Source organism: Lycorma delicatula, chromosome 1 (genome assembly GCF_047948215.1).
Source record: "Lycorma delicatula isolate Av1 chromosome 1, ASM4794821v1, whole genome shotgun sequence".
In the NCBI taxonomy this organism is placed as follows: Eukaryota; Metazoa; Arthropoda; class Insecta; order Hemiptera; family Fulgoridae; genus Lycorma; species Lycorma delicatula.
The window spans coordinates 107,478,260-107,494,935 of record NC_134455.1 but is presented as its reverse complement, the minus strand read 5'-3'; positions in this window follow the sequence as shown (position 1 = coordinate 107,494,935).

Sequence of the window (16,676 nt, the reverse complement as noted above, 5' to 3'; positions counted from 1 at the left end):
TCTCGCGACAGTGATAGAAAGAATCATTGATTCCAAGATCGAGTCGACTCATCAGATACAACAAAGTAAACATGAGAAGGCTCAATCCCGGACTGATGTCGCCGACAGAAGACCCGTACCAGCTCAGTTTAAAAAACCAGCAAAATCTTCGATTATAACTCCAGCAATAGACGTAATGAAGAAAAATCTTGATTTATCCGACAAAGATCTAAAGATCATCCCGACGACGAGTCATATAGCTAAGGATACTGTGACAAGAGTACAGGAAAAATCTGCGTCAACCAAAATGGAGGTGCAAGTAACTATCGAGAAAGCACCAGACACAGACGATATTAAAACCGTACCTACAGAGGCCCCAAAAGCTCAGAGAACAACTGTGGCGAGAGCATCTGTATCAGCCGGCCCAAGCACAGCCTTAGACATTGAATCGAGTTCATCAGCCGCCGAAAGTGCATCGGTTGCAAGTTTAGACTCAATTGCAACGATGCTCACAGCACCATTGAAGCTTTCATCACCAGATGTAAGCCGGCGAACGTCATTGGCGTCAGAAAGAGAAGACGATGCCATGTCCGAAGCCTCAGACACTCTGTCGTCGGAAGTTGAGGCCGTTCGCAGAATGGAAAAGCGGTGTAAAAAAGGTTGGCCGAAAGGAAAGCCTAGGAAGTAGTATAACTGGATCAGAAATTATAAGGAAAAGCAAAATTTTGATCATTTTGTGAAATTTTGAACCTTTTTTTTATTTTTTTTTTGAAGTGGGATGGGGCTAATGACCAAAGTAGTCGATGCCCCTAAAAACCTCAAAAAAAAAAAAAAAAAAAAAAAAAAAAAAAAAAAAAATAATAATAATAATAATAATAATAATAATAATAATAATAATAATAATAATAATAATAATAATAATAATAATGCCCTGAGGTAGATAATCCCCACGTCCGGAACACAACATCTATGTTCCACGTCCAGGGCGGCAACAGCTGTACCTTTGTACATCACATATAGCTGGCTAACGGGGTTCCGAGTAAATTCCTCGGTTATGCATTGTTAAGTTTGACCTGGTTCCAACTTCAGGTCACTAAATGGACTGGATTTTTGGCTACCTGCAGGAAATGGAGTAACTTATGATTTTGGATATGGATTCATACCATTCTTAGAGCTGGCGATGTGGCGGCCAGGGTCAATGTTATTGCAGGTGTAACGGAGACCCTTCCGTTGTCCACATGCCCCCTGCGATGGCAAGCATGTAGCAATGGTGCCCATGTATGTCGGTGCATGGGAGCTCTGAAAGCTTCGGTGAGTAGGAGCCTGGAGTCAGTGCAGAGACTGCGCATCCGCTCTCTGCCAGGACATATGCCGGTTCCACCGGAGTACCGGATAGGACCTCCAAGGTTAGTAGCCCTGGAGTGGGGGTGTACCCCGGCGGCTAGCCTTGCTACAGAAGGGATCAATGTTCATGAATTTTCCTGAACAAACTCACGTGGCAGAGGGTGCACGTAAACACCCTCGTTTAGAAACCGCCGATTCGCCACAAGCGAAGCGGAAAAAAAGTAAAGAGAGTGATAGAATTAGAAAAGATGCTGATAAAATCAGTAAAGATTTGAGAAAAGCTTTGTTTGGTAATAATGTTCCCAAACCAAGATTTTTGGTCATTACAAAAGAGAATGGTAACTTCCAAAAGGTAAGTCCATTCTTAATTGCTAGAGAGATTACAAATTGTGCTGGTGGTCCTGTCAAGGATATCCGTAAGACGTTTAACGGATTACATGTCGAAACTATAAACGACATGCAAAGTCAGAAAGTCCAGGCGTTGAAGAAGATCGGCGAATTTGCGGTTACTGTTCAACCGCATAGTACACTTAATTCATCTAGAGGAGTTGTTGTTTGCCGTGATCTTCTTAACTGTACTGAAGAAGAAATAGTGCAGGAAATGTCTAGTCAGGGAGTGACACATTGTCGCAGACTTTCTATGAGACGAAATGGTGAGATTCTTCCTTCGGCCTCTCATGTATTGACATTCAATAGGCCAAGTCTTCCTGAAAAGGTACGAGCTGGCATCCATCGGCTTGATGTACGGGCATTTATTCCGCAGCCGATGAGATGTTTTAGATGTCAACGTTTCGGACACACTGCCGCTAGATATGAAGCGCAGGAAATTTGTATATGCGGATCGAAGATACATGAGGGTGATCCATGTAAAGACCCTCCAGTCTGCATTAATTGTAAAGGGCACCATAACTGTCGATCCAGGAACTGCCCAGTATACAACCATCAGAAACAGCCATTCAGGAGGTTAAAACGCTTCAAAAAGTCAGCTACCCTGAAGCGAAGAAGATTGTAAACCTACGTACACCTAGACCATCGACTTCATACGCAGAAGCAGCTGCTGCTCCCCCCACACCTAAAATCAACGTGGAGCAGTTGCTTAATACGATGGCGCCAAGTCTCGCGACAATAATAGAAAGAATCATTGATTCCAAGATCGAGTCGACTCATCAGATACAACAAAGTAAACATGAGAAGGCTCAATCCCAGACTGACGTCGCCGACAGAAGACCCGCACCAGCGCAGTTTAAAAAACCGGCAAAATCCTCGATTATAACTCCAGCAATAGACGTAATGAAGAAAAATCTTGATCTATCCAACAAAGATCTAAAGATCACCCCGACGACGAGTCATATAGCTAAGGATACTGTGACAAGAGTACAGGAAAAATCTGCGTCAACCAAAATGGAGGTGCAAGTAACTATCGAAAAAGCACCAGACACAGATGATATTAAAACCGTACCTACAGAGGCCCCAAAAGCTCAGAGAACAACTGTGGCGAGAGCATCTGTATCAGCCGGCCCAAGCACAGCCTTAGATATCGAATCGAGTTCATCAGCCGCCGAAAGTGCATCGGTTGCAAGTTTAGACTCAATTGCAACGATGCTCACAGCACCATTGAAGCTTTCATCACCTGATGTAAGCCGGCGAACGTCATTGGCGTCAGAAAAAGAAGACGATGCCATGTCCGAAGCCTCAGACACTCTGTCGTCGGAAGTTGAGGCCGTTCGCAGAATGGAAAAGCGGTGTAAAAAAGGTTGGCCGAAAGGAAAGCCTAGGCGGTAATTTATGGATTCGAAGTTAGGAGAACATAAATTTTTGAACATTTTTGATTCATAGAAATGTGAATAATTGAACCTTTTTTTATTTTTTTTTTGAAGTGGGATGGGGCTAATGACCAAAGTAGTCGATGCCCCTAAAAACCTCAAAAAAAAAAAAAAAAAAAAAAAAAAAAAAAAAAAAAAAAAAAAATAATAATAATAATAATAATAATAATAATAATAATAATAATAATAATAATAATAATAATAATAATAATAATAATAATAATAATAATAATAATAATAATTAATAATAATAATAATAATAATAATAATAATAATAATAATAACTTCCAGGTTATCCAAGGGCCCTATCCATGGCCCAGGGGGGGGTCCTGTCCCCCTACTGGGCGCGTCCTCAAGGTGGCGGATAGAGGAAGGCCTTGTAGATATACAGGGTAGGTGGTGTTCTTCAAAGGCCCACCCGCGGACCATAACAGGTACTTTAAATCCAACGCGTCTGTTCCAGATTGGGCGGCGTTTGTTCGGCGTCTGTTTCCCATGTTAGGGACGGCCGTTTCTAGAGGTGTCGGAGCCTTGCCCGCAGGAGCTTATCCTGTTACCCATTTGTTTTGAAAATTAATGGAGTACAACGATGTGAATAAATGCCGGGGCGGTAGGGTGTTGCGGGCTGACACCCTTCGGAGCCGTCGTGATGTTCAGTCTGGGGTGAGGAGTGCTGGAGCGAGTGGCGGCGCCTCACCTAATGGTACCACAAGGCCTGGAACGTCTTCTGTGGCTTCTGTTGTGGCTGAAGTTCAGTCACCCAGTGCTGTAGAACCCCGGGGTAGGAAGCGGTTTAAATGGACAGATGAACATAATGCCTTCCTTTACCGTACCTACCTAACTATAACAAAAATGGAATCGGACATGAAACCGTATAGTGTTCCGCTGCACCAAGCGATGGTTGAGAAGTTCCCTGAGCTACGATGTAAGTCTGTCCAAAACATCCTGGATCAGCGCAGATCCCTCTTTAAGTCTAATAGGGTTGCTGCGGATGTGGTGGCGTTAATCCGAGCTGATGTTTCTAGGGAGTTGGGGTTGTTGTCTAGCCCATCTTCAGATGAAAGTACTGTAGAAGAAACGATAAGAACCGACAATCCCTTCTCCGATCAATTTGCTGAGAACGAGATGCTGTATGGTGGTATGGATCCGTCGGCCAGACAGCGTATACCAAGGCTGAGGGTTAATGGCGGAACGAGGAACATAGTGAGCCTTATTAATGAGATTCTTGAAGAAAAAGTAAGATTGGTACCCTCCATAACTGAGCTCCATGAGTTAGTGTACATCGGTGCGATTACGGCAGTCAAAGCGAATGGCCAGCGAATCGTCGCTTCTGCAATGCGTAAGAGTCCCCAGCGTCCACCTTGGGAGGAGAGACTGTGTAGGAAAGTCGATAAGCTGAGAAAAGAGATTGGTCGTTTGTCCAGTTTCTTAACATCTGCTAACCCCAGTGGAAGGATCCGATCGGCGGCGGAGTCGATAATCCGAACATATGAGAACCCGGAAAACACCACCGGCCATGAAGTTCTGGATTTGTTAAAGCAACGATTGATGGTACTGTCATGTCGGCTGCGGCGGTATCGGCAGAGTAACATGCGCCGGGAACAAGCTCACTTGTTCCGTACCAATCAAAAGGAGCTATATAAGCGGTTGCAGGTTTCACCTCAGCAACAACCTCAGGCGAACGCGTCCCCTACTAGTGAGGAGGTCTTGGGTTATTGGGGCCCGCTTTGGTCGTGTTCCTCACAGCATAACAGTGGGGAAAGGTGGATTCGTGAGGAGCGAAAACGAGTTGATAGAGTCCAGACAATGGTAGATAATTTAATCACTCTAGAAGATGTACAGGAGGCAATTAGGAAAACCCATAATTGGAGGGCGCCTGGGATTGATGGAGTGCATAACTTTTGGTACAAGCGCTTTTCTTCTGTTCACAGGCGTCTTGCAGAATTTTACTCTGCCATCTTGCGAGATGCAAGTCTAATGCCGACCTTTTTCACCCAGGGGATGACCTATCTGATCCCGAAATCTTCTACTGCGAAGGCAGATCCGTCCAAGTACAGACCTATTTCCTGTCTCCCCACAATATATAAGCTTTTTACTTCTGTTCTCACTGCCAAAATCAATAAGCATCTTGAGAGGCATCAGATCTTAGCTGAGGAGCAAAAAGGGTGTCGTCAGGGTAGTAGGGGCTGCAAAGAGCAGCTAGTGATTGATAGCGTTATCTCTGTAACGGCAAAGAAGAGTCGGGGCAGCTTATATACTGGTTATATTGACTACAGAAAGGCCTTTGACTCGGTTCCGCACTCCTGGTTGATAGAGGTCTTACGTCTCTACAAAGTCGATCCCGTTATCGTTGAGTGCCTAAGTGTCGTTATGGGTAAGTGGTGCACAAATCTTTTGTTGACTATTCCAGATAAGAACCCCGTTAAGGTCGGAGTAACACAGATCAACCGAGGCATTTTTCAGGGCGATTCCTTGAGCGCTCTATGGTTTTGCTTAGCGTTGAATCCTCTGTCTGCCATCTTACAGAAGTCCAAGAAGGGTTTTACTCTTGGGCAGTACAGTTTTAGCCACCTCATGTATATGGATGATATTAAGCTTTTTTCTGACACTGAAAAAGGGATCCGGCAACTTGTCAAATTAGTCGAGAGGTTCAGTGTCGACATACGCATGAGTTTTGGTCTTGACAAGTGTAGGGTCAATGCTATGAAGAGAGGAAAATGGTCGCAGATTGAGGCGTGTGAAGTGCCGCAGATGGATGCTCCTGCACTCATGAATGCAATGCAGCGTGGTGAGACATATAAGTACCTTGGTTTCCTGCAGGATATTGGAATTAGCCATAGTCGAGCGAAAGAGGACCTTACATCTGGCTTCAAGAGTAGAGTAAGAGCCGTCATGAGTTCCCAGTTGAGTGGTTCTAATAAGGTAAAGGCCATTAACATATTTGCCGTTCCGTTGATTTCCTATAGCTTTGGCGTGATAAATTGGACGCGGACAGACCTTGAAGGGCTTAATAGAATGATTCGTGTATCGTTCACGCGACACCGCTCCCATCACCCGCTCAGCTCTGTCGAGCGGTTTCACCTGTCCAGGAATAGAGGAGGAAGAGGCGTTGTGGATTTGCGGGAGGTTCATGCAAAACAACTGCTGAATCTCCGGAAATACTTCCTAGAGAAGAGCCAATCCAGCTTGCTCCACGGGGTTATAGTAAAAAGTGACAGTAATCTAACCCCATTGCGCCTCGGGGATGACAAATTTCAGCCCCTTGAGGATACCTTCTCCGAGATCAGTGTGATGGATAGGTGGCGTTCGAGGGAGTTGCATGGGAGGTACTATGCGGCGCTTATGGATGAAGCGGTTGATCGAGATGCGTCTGTGGCCTGGCTGAAGTATGCCGAGTTGTTTGCTGAGACGGAGGGCCTTGTATTTGCTATACAGGACAGGGTCATCAGCACACTCAGCTACAGAAAGCATGTCGTCAAGGATCCTGCTGTAACCATTGACCTGTGCCGTCTCTGTGGATCGACCAACGAGTCCATCGAACATGTGGTTAGCGGGTGTCAGTTTTTAGCTCCAAGGGAATATACAGTCCGACATAACAACGTGGCGAAGATACTTACTGGCTTTGGACCTGGGTCTTCTCTCCGTTTCAGTCCCGTATTTTAAGTATGCTCCTCAGTCTGTATTAGAGGACGATCAGTATAAACTGTACTACGATCGTACTGTTCTGACGGACAGGACAGTGGAGCATAATAGGCCAGACATCGTTCTGACCAAGAAGCAGGAAAAAATCACCTTCCTGATTGATGTCACAATCCCATTGTCCACCAACATAGTGAAGAAGTACACGGAAAAACTAGTGAAGTATAGGGATCTTGCAGAACAAGTCAGGGAGATTTGGGACCAGGAGAGCGTAACAGTGGTCCCGGTGGTTTTGGGCGCGATGGGAGAGATTCCACGTTCTCTGCATGGTTCATTAAGATCCGTTGGAGCACCAGCAAATCTGTTCCGACCAATGCAGAAGGCTGTGTTGCTGGATACATGCCGCTTGGTCCGTCGGTACATCACAAGCTCGAGCGATAAGATAACGCCTGTTCTTGAGGGGCCACCTGATCGTCATCAGATGGAACTGCAGACGGGGGACAATGGCCGTTAACATCGGCAGTTCATAAGTTGTTATGTCTGGTATTTTATCTTTCATTCTTACATTTTACCCATAGTTTTTTTTTTTTTTTTTTCAATAGTTCATGCTACCATATACAATGCACGTCAGAACAATAGTTAAGCTCCTGCGCCTTGCCTATGGGCCGGCCAGGATGCTTTTTACTGGGCTTGCCCAAGAGAATAATAATAATAATAATAATAATAATAATAATAATAATAATAATAATAATAATAATAATAATTATAATAATAATAATAATAATAATAATAATAATAATAATAATAATAATAATAATAATAATAATAATAATAATAATAATAATAATAATAATAATAATAATAATAATAATAATAATAATAATAATAATAATAATAATAATAATAATAATAATAATAATAATAATAATAATAATAATAATAATAATAATAATAATAATAATAATAATAATAATAATAATAATAATAATAATAATAATAATAATAATAATAATAATAATAATAATAATAATAATAATAATAATAATAATAATAATAATAATAATAATAATAATAATAATAATAATAATAATAATAATAATAATAATAATAATAATAATAATTATAATAATAATAATAATAATAATAATAATAATAATAATAATAATAATAATAATAATAATAATAATAATAATAATAATAATAATAATTATAATAATAATTATAATAACCCGGGGGGGGGGTCCTGTCCCCCTACTGGGCGCGTCCTCAAGGTGGCGGATAGAGGAAGGCCTTGTAGATATACAGGGTAGGTGGTGTTCTTCAAAGGCCCACCCGCGGACCATAACAGGTACTTTAAATCCAACGCGTCTGTTCCAGATTGGGCGGCGTTTGGTCGCCGTCTGTTTCCCATGTTAGGGACGGCCGTTTCTAGAGGTGTCGGAGCCTTGCCCGCAGGAGCTTATCCTGTTACCCATTTGTTTTGAAAATTAATGGAGTACAACGATGTGAATAAATGCCGGGGCGGTAGGGTGTTGCGGGCTGACACCCTTCGGAGCCGTCGTGATGTTCAGTCTGGGGTGAGGAGTGCTGGAGCGAGTGGCGGCGCCTCACCTAATGGTACCACAAGGCCTGGAACGTCTTCTGTGGCTTCTGTTGTGGCTGAAGTTCAGTCACCCAGTGCTGTAGAACCCCGGGGTAGGAAGCGGTTTAAATGGACAGATGAACATAATGCCTTCCTTTACCGTACCTACCTAACTATAACAAAAATGGAATCGGACATGAAACCGTATAGTGTTCCGCTGCACCAAGCGATGGTTGAGAAGTTCCCTGAGCTACGATGTAAGTCTGTCCAAAACATCCTGGATCAGCGCAGATCCCTCTTTAAGTCTAATAGGGTTCCTGCGGATGTGGTGGCGTTAATCCGAGCTGATGTTTCTAGGGAGTTGGGGTTGTTGTCTAGCCCATCTTCAGATGAAAGTACTGTAGAAGAAACGATAAGAACCGACAATCCCCTCTCCGATCAATTTGCTGAGAACGAGATGCTGTATGGTGGTATGGATCCGTCGGCCGGACAGCGTATACCAAGGCTGAGGGTTAATGGCGGAACGGGGAACATAGTGAGCCTTATTAATGAGATTCTTGAAGAAAAAGTAAGATTGGTACCCTCCATAACTGAGCTCCATGAGTTAGTGTACATCGGTGCGATTACGGCAGTCAAAGCGAATGGCCAGCGAATCGTCGCTTCTGCAATGCGTAAGAGTCCCCAGCGTCCACCTTGGGAGGAGAGACTGTGTAGGAAAGTCGATAAGCTGAGAAAAGAGATTGGTCGTTTGTCCAGTTTCTTAACATCTGCTAACCCCAGTGGAAGGATCCGATCGGCGGCGGAGTCGATAATCCGAACATATGAGAACCCGGAAAACACCACCGGCCATGAAGTTCTGGATTTGTTAAAGCAACGATTGATGGTACTGTCATGTCGGCTGCGGCGGTATCGGCAGAGTAACATGCGCCGGGAACAAGCTCACTTGTTCCGTACCAATCAAAAGGAGCTATATAAGCGGTTGCAGGTTTCACCTCAGCAACAACCTCAGGCGAACGCGTCCCCTACTAGTGAGGAGGTCTTGGGTTATTGGGGCCCGCTTTGGTCGTGTTCCTCACAGCATAACAGTGGGGAAAGGTGGATTCGTGAGGAGCGAAAACGAGTTGATAGAGTCCAGACAATGGTAGATAATTTAATCACTCTAGAAGATGTACAGGAGGCAATTAGGAAAACCCATAATTGGAGGGCGCCTGGGATTGATGGAGTGCATAACTTTTGGTACAAGCGCTTTTCTTCTGTTCACAGGCGTCTTGCAGAATTTTACTCTGCCATCTTGCGAGATGCAAGTCTAATGCCGACCTTTTTCACCCAGGGGATGACCTATCTGATCCCGAAATCTTCTACTGCGAAGGCAGATCCGTCCAAGTACAGACCTATTACCTGTCTCCCCACAATATATAAGCTTTTTACTTCTGTTCTCACTGCCAAAATCAATAAGCATCTTGAGAGGCATCAGATCTTAGCTGAGGAGCAAAAAGGGTGTCGTCAGGGTAGTAGGGGCTGCAAAGAGCAGCTAGTGATTGATAGCGTTATCTCTGTAACGGCAAAGAAGAGTCGGGGCAGCTTATATACTGGTTATATAGACTACAGAAAGGCCTTTGACTCGGTTCCGCACTCCTGGTTGATAGAGGTCTTACGTCTCTACAAAGTCGATCCCGTTATCGTTGAGTGCCTAAGTGTCGTTATGGGTAAGTGGTGCACAAATCTTTTGTTGACTATTCCAGATAAGAACCCCGTTAAGGTCGGAGTAACACAGATCAACCGAGGCATTTTTCAGGGCGATTCCTTGAGCGCTCTATGGTTTTGCTTAGCGTTGAATCCTCTGTCTGCCATCTTACAGAAGTCCAAGAAGGGTTTTGCTCTTGGGCAGTACAGTTTTAGCCACCTCATGTATATGGATGATATTAAGCTTTTTTCTGACACTGAAAAAGGGATCCGGCAACTTGTCAAATTAGTCGAGAGGTTCAGTGTCGACATACGCATGAGTTTTGGTCTTGACAAGTGTAGGGTCAATGCTATGAAGAGAGGAAAATGGTCGCAGATTGAGGCGTGTGAAGTGCCGCAGATGGATGCTCCTGCACTCATGAATGCAATGCAGCGTGGTGAGACATATAAGTACCTTGGTTTCCTGCAGGATATTGGAATTAGCCATAGTCGAGCGAAAGAGGACCTTACATCTGGCTTCAAGAGTAGAGTAAGAGCCGTCATGAGTTCCCAGTTGAGTGGTTCTAATAAGGTAAAGGCCATTAACATGTTTGCCGTTCCGTTGATTTCCTATAGCTTTGGCGTGATAAATTGGACGCGGACAGACCTTGAAGGGCTTAATAGAATGATTCGTGTATCGTTCACGCGACACCGCTCCCATCACCCGCTCAGCTCTGTCGAGCGGTTTCACCTGTCCAGAAATAGAGGAGGAAGAGGCGTTGTGGATTTGCGGGAGGTTCATGCAAAACAACTGCTGAATCTCCGGAAATACTTCCTAGAGAAGAGAAAATCCAGCTCGCTCCACGGGGTTATAGTAAAAAGTGACAGTAATCTAACCCCATTGCGCCTCGGGGATGAGAAATTTCAGCCCCTTGAGGATACCTTCTCCGAGATCAGTGTGATGGATAGGTGGCGTTCGAAGGAGTTGCATGGGAGGTACTATGCGGCGCTTATGGATGAAGCCACAGATGCGTCTGTGGCCTGGCTGAAGTATGCCGAGTTGTTTGCTGAGACGGAGGGCCTTGTATTTGCTATACAGGACAGGGTCATCAGCACACTCAGCTACAGAAAGCATGTCGTCAAGGATCCTGCTGTAACCATTGACCTGTGCCGTCTCTGTGGATCGACCAACGAGTCCATCGAACATGTCGTTAGCGGGTGTCAGTTTTTAGCTCCAAGGGAATATACAGTCCGACATAACAACGTGGCGAAGATACTTCATCAGAGACTGGCTTTGGACCTGGGTCTTCTCTCCGTTTCAGTCCCGTATGTTAAGTATGCTCCTCAGTCTGTATTAGAGGACGATCAGTATAAACTGTACTACGATCGTACTGTTCTGACGGACAGGACAGTGGAGCATAATAGGCCAGACATCGTTTGACCAAGAAGCAGGAAAAAATCACCTTCCTGATTGATGTCACAATCCCATTGTCCACCAACATAGTGAAGAAGTACACGGAAAAACTAGTGAAGTATAGGGATCTTGCAGAACAAGTCAGGGAGATTTGGGACCAGGAGAGCGTAACAGTGGTCCCGGTGGTTTTGGGCGCGATGGGAGAGATTCCACGTTCTCTGCATGGTTCATTAAGATCCGTTGGAGCACCAGCAAATCTGTTCCGACCAATGCAGAAGGCTGTGTTGCTGGATACATGCCGCTTGGTCCGTCGGTACATCACAAGCTCGAGCGATAAGATAACGCCTGTTCTTGAGGAGCCACCTGATCGTCATCAGATGGAACTGCAGACGGGGGACAATGGTCGTTAACATCTGGCAGTTCATAAGTTGTTATGTCTGGTATTTTATCTTTCATTCTTACATTTTACCCATAGTTTTTTTTTTTTTTTTTTTTTTTTTTTTTTTTCAATAGTTCATGCTACCATATACAATGCACGTCAGAACAATAGTTATAGCTCCTGCGCCTTGCCTATGGGCCGGCCAGGATGCTTTTTACTGGGCTTGCCCAAGAGAATGATAATAATAATAATAATAATAATAATAATAATAATGCCCTGAGGTAGATATTCCCCACGTCCGGAACACAACATCTACGTTCCACGTCCAGGGCGGCAACAGCTGTACTCAAGTACATTACATATAGCTGGCTAACGGGGTTCCGAGTGTTGTTTCTCGGATATACTTTCTTCGGTCGATTTACATCTATAGGCCGAATTACAGGACTGGATTTTACGGCCACCTGCAGATACGACATTATTAATGATTACGGAAATGGATTAGTACCGCCTTTAGAGCTGGCGATGTGGCGGCCACGGTCAAAGTTATTTGCAGGTGTAACGGAGACCTTTCGTCGTCCACATGCCCCCCGCGATGGCAAGCATGTAGTTAAGGTGCCCATGTTCGGAGCATGGGAGCGCTGAAAGCTTTGGTGTGTAGGGGCCTGGAGTCAGTGCAGAGACTGCGCATCCGCTCTCTGCCAGGACATATGCCGGTTCCACCGGAGTACCGGAACGGACCTCCAGGTTTGGTAGCCCTGGAGTGGGGGTGTACCCCGGCGGCTAGCCTTACTACAGAAGGGATTATTTGTTCATGAATTTTCCTGAACAAACCAACGTGGCAGAGGGTGCACGTAAACACCCTCGTTTAGAACCAACCGTTTCGCCTGAGGCAAAACGGAGGAAGAGTACGGAAAATAAAAAGATAGAGATTGAGGCTAGAAAAAGCTTACAGAAGGCTTTTTTTAAAAGTAGTAATGTACCGAAACCCAAATATTTGGTCATTACAATGGAGGATGGAAATTTCTCGAGGGTGAGTCCTTTTCTCATCGCTCGAGAAATAAACAAATGTGCTGGAGGCCCTGTTAAAGAAATAAGGAAAACTTTTACGGGACTTCATGTAGAGAATGTTAATGATATACAGTCTCAGAAGATTTTAGGGCTGAAGAAAATTGGAGAGCTAGCGGTACGTGTTGATCCCCACGGCACGCTCAACACCTCAAGGGGTGTTGTGGTCTGTCGGGATCTTTTAAATTGTTCGGAGCAAGAGATTGTAGAGGAGCTGGCAGCACAAGGAGTAATAGAGTGCCGTCGATTGAACATGAGAAGGAACGGTGAGGTCTTACCCTCAGCTTCTCATGTCCTCACTTTTAACCGGCCTACTTTGCCAGAAAAGATAAGAGCGGGGATTCACCGTTTGGATGGGCGGGCATTTGTCCCACAGCCGATGAGGTGCTTCAAGTGCCAACGCTTTGGCCACACCGCTCTTAGATGCGAAAGACCGCAAATATGCGTGTGCGGTGAAGAGGTGCATGAGGGAGAGCCATGTAAAGAGCCTCCTACACGTATAAACTGTAAAGGAGCGCATTCTTGTAGATCAAGGAATTGTCCTGTCTACAAAGATGAGGTAGCAGTGCAGGAAGTAAAAACCCTGCAAAAAGTCAGCTACTTCGATGCAAAAAAAATAGTTAACGCCCATAAGCCTAGAGCAGCAACATCTTATGCTCAGGCTGCGGCTACTGTTCCTGCTCCTGCTCCGATTGCTGTAGATGAAGCACAAATTATAAATAAACTTGCTCCCACTTTGGCTAACATGATTGAGAGGATCATCGAAAACAAGATGAAACCTTTTGGCAATAAAGAACTTGTTAAGCCAAAGATAGTGGTACAGCCTGCTGAAGATAAGTCGATAAAAGTGAAAGTTGCTCCTCCAGAAAAGAAAACGGACACCAAACCAGAATGTCAAGTCCGTCTCAGCGAGATCCTCGATGAAAAGAAAAAAGTGATACCTACAGAGTCTGTTATGGAGGCTCCCAAGCCTCCTGTAACTGAAGTGGCCTCTAAGCCTCAGAGGCCACAAAAAATCACACAGGGGGGGCGAGTGTCCCCCCTCCCACAGGCGGTGACCGGTGCGACCCCCGTGTTGGGGAGCGGCCAGGTTGCCGCCTCTCAATCGGCGCCTGAAACCGGCGCCGATCCATGCCCGTCGTCGTCGGCGGCTTCGGTGGTCTCCGATACGGAGACCGGAAGCCTTACAGGCGACGACCTTCTCCGCGAACACGATGCTGTTCGTAGGATGGAGAAGAAAAGGAAAAAGGGATGGCCGAAAGGAAAACCCAGGCAATAATTTAATTAAAAATTAGCGAGTCGATTGTACAATGGAACATCAATGGATGTTTTTCAAACATCCATGAGCTCCAACGCTTGGTATATGACGTAGACCCGATTTGTATATGTCTGCAAGAAACGCATTTCCGCCGAAATGAAAATTTTAAATTAAAAGGATTTGATATATTTCGGCGAGATCAACCGCCAAATGTAAGAGTTAGAGGTGGAGTAGCTATATTAACATCGACTAGAGCTACCACCGAAGCGGTTGTTCTAAACACCAACCTACAAGCGGTCGCCGTCAGAATGAAGCGACCGCTTAAGATCACTGTGTGCAGCATATACTTACCGAATTACGATTGGAATAAGGATGACATAGAAAGAGTAATTTCCGAGCTTCCCCCACCTGTTTTACTGGTGGGTGATTTTAACGCTCATAATTCTCTCTGGGGATCGGATCGAGTAGATCCCCGTGGAAGAGAACTGGAAGGGTTCCTGATGAATTCTGAACTTATTATTTTAAATGACGGATCAGGAACCTTTTTCAATGCCAGAGATGGATCGACGTCCTGTATAGATCTTGCACTTATAAGCGGATCGATAGCACCGAGGTACAGCTTCCATGTTATAGACGATCTGCATGGAAGCGATCATTTCCCGGTGCAAATTGTAACTGATGTTACTAGAACAATATATCCCATCCCTAAAAGATGGGTATTTGAAAAGGCAGACTGGACGAGCTTCACAGCTAGAACGATGCTCCCAGAAACAACCAGAGTTATCGGAGACGATGTCGACGCCATAACAAATGCAATAATTGAGTCGGCATCGAGATATATTCCAAAACATCTGGGAAACTTACAAAGAAACCCGTTCCATGGTGGAACGATGAAATAAGTGAAGCTATAAAAAGAAAGAAAAGGGCGTATAATGCCTTTAAGAAGCGTCCTAGTATAGAAAATCTTGTTGCCTTTAAGAAATACAAGGCGTATGCAAAACGTGTTATGATAGATTCGAAAAAACGATCCTGGCAGCAATACGTGTCATCCTTTGACAAAACTACTACTGCATCAGATGTTTGGAGGAAAGTGAAGGCGATTTGTGGGCGTAATAATTTTGCTCCCATAACTAGCCTTCAAGATGAAGATGAAATAAAAGATACTCCATATGAAATTGCAGAGCTGTTATCCAATCATTTCGAAAAGGCCAGCAAAACGGCCAACTACGAGGAAGGTTTTCGAACCAAAAAAGAAGAACACGAAGGTCTACTAAATTTTGGAACTGAGTATAATTACTCATATAATGTACCATTTAAAATGGAAGAATTTGCGAAGGCGTTGGAAAAATCAGGTAACACAGCTGCTGGTCCGGATGAAATCCACTATAATATAATCAGGCAGCTGAATACCACTGCAAAGTGTAGATTATTAGAACTTTATAATAAAATATGGCGGGATGGAACGTACCCGCAGCAGTGGAAAAAAGCTCATGTTGTTCCAGTACCAAAGAAAAATAAAAATTTAACAGACCCCAATAGCTACCGTCCTATTTCTTTGACGTGTGCTATGGGGAAAATATTGGAAAAAATGATTAATAATCGACTCGTCTGGGTTTTGGAAAAAGAAAACCTGATAGCACCGTATCAAGGAGGTTTTCGACAATACCATTCTACCACTGATCAAATGATCAGCTTAGAGGACATTATATATAACAGCTTTATTACAAGGAAACATTGTGTCGGAGTCTTCTTTGATCTTCAGAAGGCTTTCGATATGACCTGGCGTCATGGTATAATGCTCCAGTTACATGAATGGGGCATTCGTGGCAATTTGCCTATACTGCTCAGCAACTACATGAATGACCGTACCTTCCAAGTACGCGTCAACAACGAATATTCATGTGAAAGAATCTTGGAAAATGGCATACCGCAAGGTTCGCCGTTGAGCGGTACCTTGTTTACTATTGCCATTAATAAATTGATATTAGCCATTCCAGTAGAAATCAGCAAAAGCGTCTATGTTGATGATCTGGCAATCATATATGCCAGCAACAAGACTGCTATAGTGAGGTACAAATTTCAACGAGCGATCAATACTCTAAATGAAGTTGCAAGGAATAACGGATTCCAATTCTCACCAGAAAAAACGTGCTGTGTACACTTTTGTAGGAAGAGAATTCCTCATCAAAGTCCTGCTCTGACAATTGATGATAATCCAATACAATATAAAGACAGCGTAAGGTATTTAGGACTAGTATTGGATAAATCCCTCTTATGGGGATTACATATACAGGACTTGAGTGATAGATGCAAAAGAGCCCTAAACATTATAAAATGTTTATCGAACCTAAATTGGGGCTCAGGAAAAGAGACATTATTGAGACTGTATAAAGCATTGGTTCAATCTAAACTAGACTACGGATGTATCGTATATTCATCCGCTAGAAAGTCGCACTTAAGAAAGTTAGACGTAGCTCATAATAGCGGAATAAGATACGCAACAGGTGCTTTCCGCACAAGTCCGGCGGCTA